This window comes from Hipposideros armiger, unplaced genomic scaffold (genome assembly GCF_001890085.2).
Source record: "Hipposideros armiger isolate ML-2016 unplaced genomic scaffold, ASM189008v1 scaffold_135, whole genome shotgun sequence".
Lineage (NCBI taxonomy): Eukaryota > Metazoa > Chordata > Mammalia > Chiroptera > Hipposideridae > Hipposideros > Hipposideros armiger.
In genome coordinates this window covers 185,121-192,674 of record NW_017731485.1, presented here as the reverse complement: position 1 = coordinate 192,674, position 7,554 = coordinate 185,121, and positions in this window count along the sequence as shown.

The following is a 7,554-nucleotide window of genomic DNA, read 5'->3' as shown; positions in this document are numbered from 1 at the left end:
ACCCTTAACACAGAAAACAGGCAGCTCCGGCCACGTGCCCATGTGGTGCTCAAAGGCCAGGCCGAGCTGTGACCAGCCAGTGGAAGCCACGTGGCAGAGCGCTCGGTCATTGTGGCTGGAGTCCTGAGGCCCACAAGGAGGTGTGGGCGTTTTGTGCATATTCCCCCTGCCCACCCCCCACCCCGCAGGCATTCTCAGTGATGCTTTTTATGGATAGGTCAGCCTGTCTCACCTCGGCTCACAGGAACCAGGAGCAGATGCTCGTCCAGAGGGGCCAGGTGTCTGAGGAGCCACAAGGGACAGACCTGGGCACTAGCTGAGCACCTGCCGTGAGGCCAGGTGGAGAGTCAGAAAGGCAGACACGGAGGACGGAACTCGGGGATGTGAACGGGTCAGTCTGCCCACACTGTCCCCTCACTCTTCCCAATGACACGTCATCAAAATGGGAGAATGTCGAAATCCAAACACACAGCTGAAGACAGAAGACGAGGGTTTGTAGCATTTTGTTTTCTAAGAGAAATTCCTTAGAGGCATTATCGGATGTGGTGGGCACGACGCACTCGCCTGGTTCCCTCAGCCTGCGAACAGGATCATTAGGGCATCACACTAACTGGGTGTGATCATGAATTAAGTCGGGGGGAGCCCAGAGGCATCCTTCCTCTTAACACCTTGACATGAAGGTACGGTTAGGAAAAAAGGGGCCAAAACCAAAACAAAAACCCTCTGCAGCTTAATCCTGAGTGCGCTCGGCAATGAAGCCTGGTGCCCCCGTGACCTGCCCGTCCTCCCAGCTGCCTCGGCCGCACTCATTACTTCATTTCACTACCCGACAGGCTGAAAAGCTGCCTGCAACCTGGTTAATTGGAACCAACAGTGCTGGGTGAGCGCGGAGACACTGCGGCTCAGGAACGGAGCGAGGCCCTAGGAGCACGCGGTGGCCTCGCCGAGGTGGCTGGGACCCGGCATTTCTCTGAGTTTGGGCGGGTGCTGGGGAGAGACAGGTCCACCCCGAGGAGAAAGGGACGTTCACTGTAAAGACACGGAAGCAATGCCGCGGGGATGTCTGGGGATGCGTGTGACACAGGGCGTCTCTCGCCTCCTGCCCTCCCCGCCCCCTGTGGCCCTTCTCTGTCCCCCCTGCATGACCCGGGTCCCCTTCTCTCCTCACCTGGGCACTGCGGATAACCACCGTCGGTTAATGATGGCGCGGCGAGCCACCCCCAGGCATCTGGGGGTCCTGACCTTCGTTTTCTCAGTCGTGTGACTTGGAAAACGTCCCACTGACCAAAGCTGGGGATGCGACTTGTCACCAGGCCTTCACCAGCCAGCTCACTGGGTTCCCTCTGGGCGAGACGTTGGCTCTGGGATGATGCCATGGTGAAGCTTCTGCTCTGTCTTTACCACGAGGCTGCGGTGTAGGTTCCGGATTGCCGGCGTCACCTGGCAGCTCCCAGGCAAGTCCCACTGCAGAGCACAGCCGGCTGGGGAGGGGGGCGCGTGGCCACGAGGGGACCAGACCATACGCCCTCATCACAGCCCCACGTGCCGAGGTGCCGGAACCAGGAAATCCCCTCATGCGCAAGCTCATTTGTCTTCAATTTTCTGTCTCTTGTGATAGAGAGAGCTCCTATCGAAAACCCGGCGTGCTCCAGCTCCTCCAGCCTGGGCTGCAAAGGGCCCAGCTCCGACCCTGATTCCAGGTGACCAGCATCAGGCCATAGTCTCTGTGTGTCTCCCTTCCTGTTCTCAGAGATACGGACTCAGACCTCCCAGGCAAGGACTGGGTCTCCTGACCCAGCCGCTGCAAGCAGCTCTCGCTGCGAGGTTGAGGTCACATACAATGAATACGGTCACTCTCAGCTGGGACCATGGGACAAGAACAATATCAAAGACGAGTCTAAATCATGACCAGCATGTTTCCTGGGTCCCCTCAGCCCACCTGGACGCAGGCGGTTTACCTGGAAGCACACTCTGGTGTGAACACGGGGTGCAAACAGCAGGGGGGCTACAGGTCAGTGGACAGCAGCCCAACCTCCTCAAGCCCCAACGGGATGACCCCAAGGGGCTTCCTCAGAGGGGCCCCAGCAGGCTCAGCCAGGTGCCCGCGGCAGCGACCTGCTCAGGAGCCACCCTTACGGCTCTCCCCTTCCCGGTCTCGCCTCCGCCTCTGCCTCCCTGTGCTTCCAAATAAACCACCTGCGTCCGAGTCCTGCTCTCGGTCCGTGTTGGAGGAACAGAAGCCAAACCGCCACTGGGCCCGGCTGCCTCCACCGGTATTTGCTTACAGCCCAGGCTCCTTTCTTGGAGTTAAACTCATTTCTGGAATTAAACAAATGTTATCAGAGTCTTGGGAAGGCTTCCAGGGACATTTTATGCCTTCACAAGCAGATGCCTGTGGAAGACTCTCACACAAGCAAGCGTCTTCCTTCATGCCGAGCGTTTGGAGCCCTGCCTGCCTCTGTCCACACATCTCCTGCACCCCAGCTCTCATTTCCTATCGGTTCACACTCCGTGCCAGAGAAAATGTGCTGTGGGTGGAGGGGGGGGCACACCAGGTGCTGTAACAGCTGGAGGGGGGTGGGGGTCAGAGAAGGCTCCGTAGAGGAAACGTCATTTGAGTTACGTCTGAGGGTCCAGAGCCAGAGTTACGTCTGAGGGTCCAGAGCCAGCGGGGATATGCAAAGGGCCTGGAAGCAGAGACAGAGCCGGCGCGCCCCTCAGCTGCCCGCCATCTGGGTGGTCCAACCCTCGCTGAAGCTCCGGCTCCTTGGCGTGCCGTGTCCTTTCTGCACAGAGAACTGCCTGCAGCCACTCAGGGTGTAATTCCCTCAGCTTCCCTTCATCTGACTGTGTCCTGATTGCCCTTTCTTCCTGATGGAGATTTTCTCTGGATGCAAAATTCTGGGCTCCTGATTTTTGTTGTTTTTGTTTCCTTATCAGTGGGAGTGCTTCATACACTGTGTCCAATGCACTATACACATGAAGCTGAAGTCGAATCATATTGAATGTCAACTATAACTAAATATATGGGTTCCTTTACTGTCAATACTTCAACAGTATCGTACCACTTCATTCTGTCCCTCATGGGTTCTCATTTTTAAAACCTGCTATTGTTCTAATCGCTTTTCCCCTACAGGTAATGTGCAATTTCTCTCTGACCACTTTCGAAATTGTTTTGTCTTGTTCACTCAGCTTCATGAACCTTTAGGTTTACAGCTTCTGTCAATTTGCAGAATTTTCAGCCATTTTTTCGGTTTCCTCCCCGCCCTTTCCCCCTCCTAGGGGACTACCATGGCCCGACGGTTAGATCCTCTCTGAGATTCTGCAGGTTCCTGAGGTTCTGCCCGCGTTTTTCTACCTGCTCTCTCTCTCTGAAGCTCAGACTGCGTAATTCCTGTCTGAAGGTCACTGGTTCTGTCTTCTGTCCTCTCCGCTCTGCTGCTGAGCCCATCCACAGAGTCTTTATTTCACCTTTTGTATTTTTTTGGTGCTAACATTTCCATTTGGCTCCTCTTTATATCTTCTATTCCTTGCTGAGAATTTCTGTTTCTTTTCAGAGGCCGTGGAGGGTCCTGAACAGAGAAGGACACGACCGGACTGAACGCTGCCAGGTGGAGAAGACACCTGGTGGACAGGTGGGGCTGGGCGGGGCGGGGGCAGGGCGGGGGGTACACAGAGCTGTCAGGACGCTCCTGCCGGAGTCCAGATGAACAAATGCACACTCCATCACTCATTCCCTCCCCACGCCACCCACTCTCCTCATGGTGGCCCCCATTCTGAGTGTCACAAGTCCTCCCTGTGCTTGTTCCAGGTCACACACAGGGAGGACTCCAGATGCCGTGTCCTCACCACCACCCAACCCCCGCCTCCGACTCGTCTGCACTGCCTTCCCTGCTCTCCTGGCCCAGAGTCGGGGTGCATCTCAACGTGGGGCCACGTGTGCTGTCGATGGCAAGCATTTGCTGCAGTGGCTACTGGTCGTCAGCCAAGGATGCTCATCGACTTCTGCAGCGTCTGAGAGCGTCTGGGCATCACGGCTGCTCATGCAGCCGCGAGATTGCGCTCCCTGAGGACTCAGACGGCCTCTGTCTTTCTCGACAGAGGAGTCCTCAGCACCTGGAGTGCCCGGCACAAAAATAAACCATGGTTACGTGGGAGGCTCACATCAGGGGAAGCGGGGTGGTGCGTACCTGGGGACTCTCTCGTATCCTGTAAATCTGAAATTATTTCAAGTGAAAAAAATCAACAACATTGGGGGGCAAAAAACAAACAGCGTGGATTCCAACAAGTGCAGACCCGGCCTGCTTGCACTTTCTCTTCCTAAGCCTGGCCCCCAAACTCAGGGCATCCGTTGCAGCCTCTGCAGTACATACCTGGCCACACCTGAGTGCAGGTAACACCTACTGCTCCAGTCAGAACCCCCAACGTCGCCCAGCCTTCCCCGGTGGGCGTCTCTGTCCCCGTGAGGCAGTTGAAGGGTTTTATTATAATGTCACTTTGTGAGCAAGCTCAGCCGTCGTCTGATAATTCTCTGACTTAATGTGAAACCTGAGCCTGCAGCTGTGCGAGCATGGTCCTGGGCAGCTCAGGCGGCTTTTGGCTGCAGCTGGCACACATTTTATTTCAGCGACTCGAATAAGCAGTGTTTGGAAGTCTCCCTAATTAGTCACAGCCCTGCTTGAGGTGTCATTTTATTTTATTTTTATTTTTTTATGAGCCAGATAACATATTGCCACTTAAGTTTCTGGAAGACGGGGAGCTATAAATAAAATGATAATTTACTTGAAGTCTATCAGACAGATATTCCAAGTTCAGAAGTGAGTTTTAATTTGACTAATGAGATGAAACTCTCTGCAGAGTGTGGGCTGTGGGTGTGACGGTCACTGTTACAAGGAGGGGTCATTCCCCAAAGGCCCGGAGCACTGCCCGGAGGCAGAGAACGAATCCTGATCTGCCCCACGGAGGGCGGCTCAGACCCTGAGCCTCTCCTCCCTTCCAGGAGCCTCAGCTTCCTCTTACACCCAAGGAGAAGGAGGGTGCTTCTGCCTCCAGCAGGGGCTTTTGCAAACATGGAAAGATCTCAGATATGCGGGAACAGCCAGCGCCACTGAGCAGGTGGTGTGGTGTCGCGCTCAAGGCGCTGTTCAGAAGCCAGACTGCTTGAGTTCAAATCCTGCCTCCTTTATTACCTGGCTGTGTCAACTCCGGCGAACTACTTAGCCTCTCTGTGCCCCTCTTCCTTCACCGGTTAAACACTCATTAGGCTTCTTGACTAAATCAATCGATACATATGCAAATCGCTTAGAACTACAGAGAGGACATAGCAGGTTCTCTGTAAGTCTTACTAGCACATGTGTTCTCCAAAAAAGCTCACATAGGACAAAGGTCGGGGGGCCTCCAAAGGGCACCGCACACAGCAGATGTGCAGTGCGTCTGTGGTATTAAAACATGAGGAGGCTGAGAAACCCTAACGCACGAACTTGCGGTGGTGACTTGCGTGCAAACGTTTATCAGGCATGTCCCTGACTGTTGTGACGTGAGGTTTGGGGACCAGACAGACAGATACGTACATCTGGTTCTTTTCCTTCTGAACTCCGTGATCCTGGCAGGTCACTTCACTTCTCTGTGCCCGAGCTTTCTTATCTCCAAAATGGAGCTAGGGAAGTTGTGGTGAGGATGAAATAAAATGATGCTTGGTGAGCGCAGCACATGCCGAACGGGAAACACGACCTGTGGTGGCTGCGTGACTAGGCCCGGAAGGAGCCTGACTCGTGGGGGCACACGGCTCGTGACAGCTCCGCCGGCTTCCAGCCTCTTCGACAGACACTGTCTCAGGCTCTTTGTCACCCTCCCTAATGATTCTGGGAAATGCTGCTGTTTGCTATGCAGATATGTCACTGTTAGTCTGCAATCTCACTGTCACACACCAGAGACTGGACTGTGACAAGAGAAACACAGGAGGTGGGGCATTTGCAGGTGTTCGTGGGTTCCCGGCAGGGCTGAGGGGGCTGCAGAGGCAGCTGGTCAGCCCCTGCTTCTGGCACGTTCAGGAGACGACGTCATGTCAGTGCCACTTGCTTTCTCTCCAACGGTCACTTCCTGTCCGGCAGTGACACCACGGAAAGGGCCACTTGTAAACAATCAGTGTGGAATTAGAAAAATGGGGAAGCGCGTCTCTCACCGCAAGGCTTCCTGCAGAGCACACAGGACCCGGATTTGTGCTCAGGGAAGACACGGGCCGCCTGGGCCGTCCTCTGCACCCTGGGCCAAGGCCACGTCCTGGCTCCCACCACCCGCAGGCCGCAGGCCGCTGGCCACTTGCAAAGCCCAGCATTCGTGCCCGGGCCTGGGTCGTCCTGCTCTCGGTACTTTCCCGAGGTCCAGTCTGAGTCCTTCTTGCGGACGGAATCCATTCTCCTGGATCTTGACTCCTAAGCAGACCGTCCACTTGGCTGTGGGCAGTGGGAATGGGGGCACTGCCGGCCAGCAAGGACCCAGCTCAGCCCCGCAGCCCACCTGCTCAGCCTGTCGAGTGGGGTTTCCTCCCCAGCTGGCCGTCCAGGAGTTCTTAGTCGAGGCTGGAAGAGTCTGCAGGCACACGCTGGAAAAAGCCTCGTTTGCCCTGGACGGACTGTGGGTCAGGATGCAGGCGTGAACGGTGCTCCTGGGATGGCAGTGCGGGGCCCTGACCCAATAAACACCCAGCTCCAGAGCGATCCCCACAGGCTGAGGGGTCCATCACGGCAGCTCCCTTTTCTCATGACAGAGTCTGTGTCTGCTCCGGCCGCCATAAGGAGACCACGCAGACGGCTAAACACAGAGGCGTTTGTCTCCCATCCTGGGCCAGGCGTGGGCAGGCTGCCTCCTCCCCGCCTCGCTCATCCACGTGCAGACACTACCTTCGCCCCGGGGTCGTCCCTGGGAACACACATCCCTGCTGTCTCCTTGTGCCAAACTTCCTCTTCTGGTGTGGACATCAGTCATGCTGGGTTACAGCCCACCCCAAGGGCCTCATTTCAGTTTCATGACGTCTTTTGTGTCCCTGGTCCCTGTGTCACGTTCCGAGGCACTGGCATCTGGGCTGCCAGCTGTGGAGTTGGGGGACCGTCCAGCCCAGGCAGAGCTGCACTGTCTCTCGTGCCTGTAAACAGAGGCATTCAGTGAGCACCCCTGGGGTGCTGTGAGGGGACAAGCCTGTCCCCACGCCGAGGCCAGGGCCACAGCCAGGAGTGGCCAGAGGGGGAAGGAGCCGGAGGGAACGAGGCAGCTATGATATCAGCTCCACAACCACATAATTCTCTCCATCTTCCCCTGCCGCGCGGTTCTTTCCGTCATTTAATAAACGGACTCCAACATTATGAGAGGAAGCACCTCCCTCGTGTCCTCGGGCCCCAGAGGGGTCGCGGGGTCTCACCGAGCAACGTGGAGCCTGTAACGCAGCCCCTGCTCACCCCTTGGGTACTGCGCGCTGTCCCCTATTTCTCAGCTCCCGTTTCAAGTGGAAAACGTGATACGCCGTGAAAAATGCCTGGTTCAGTATGGCTCTCCTGCTCC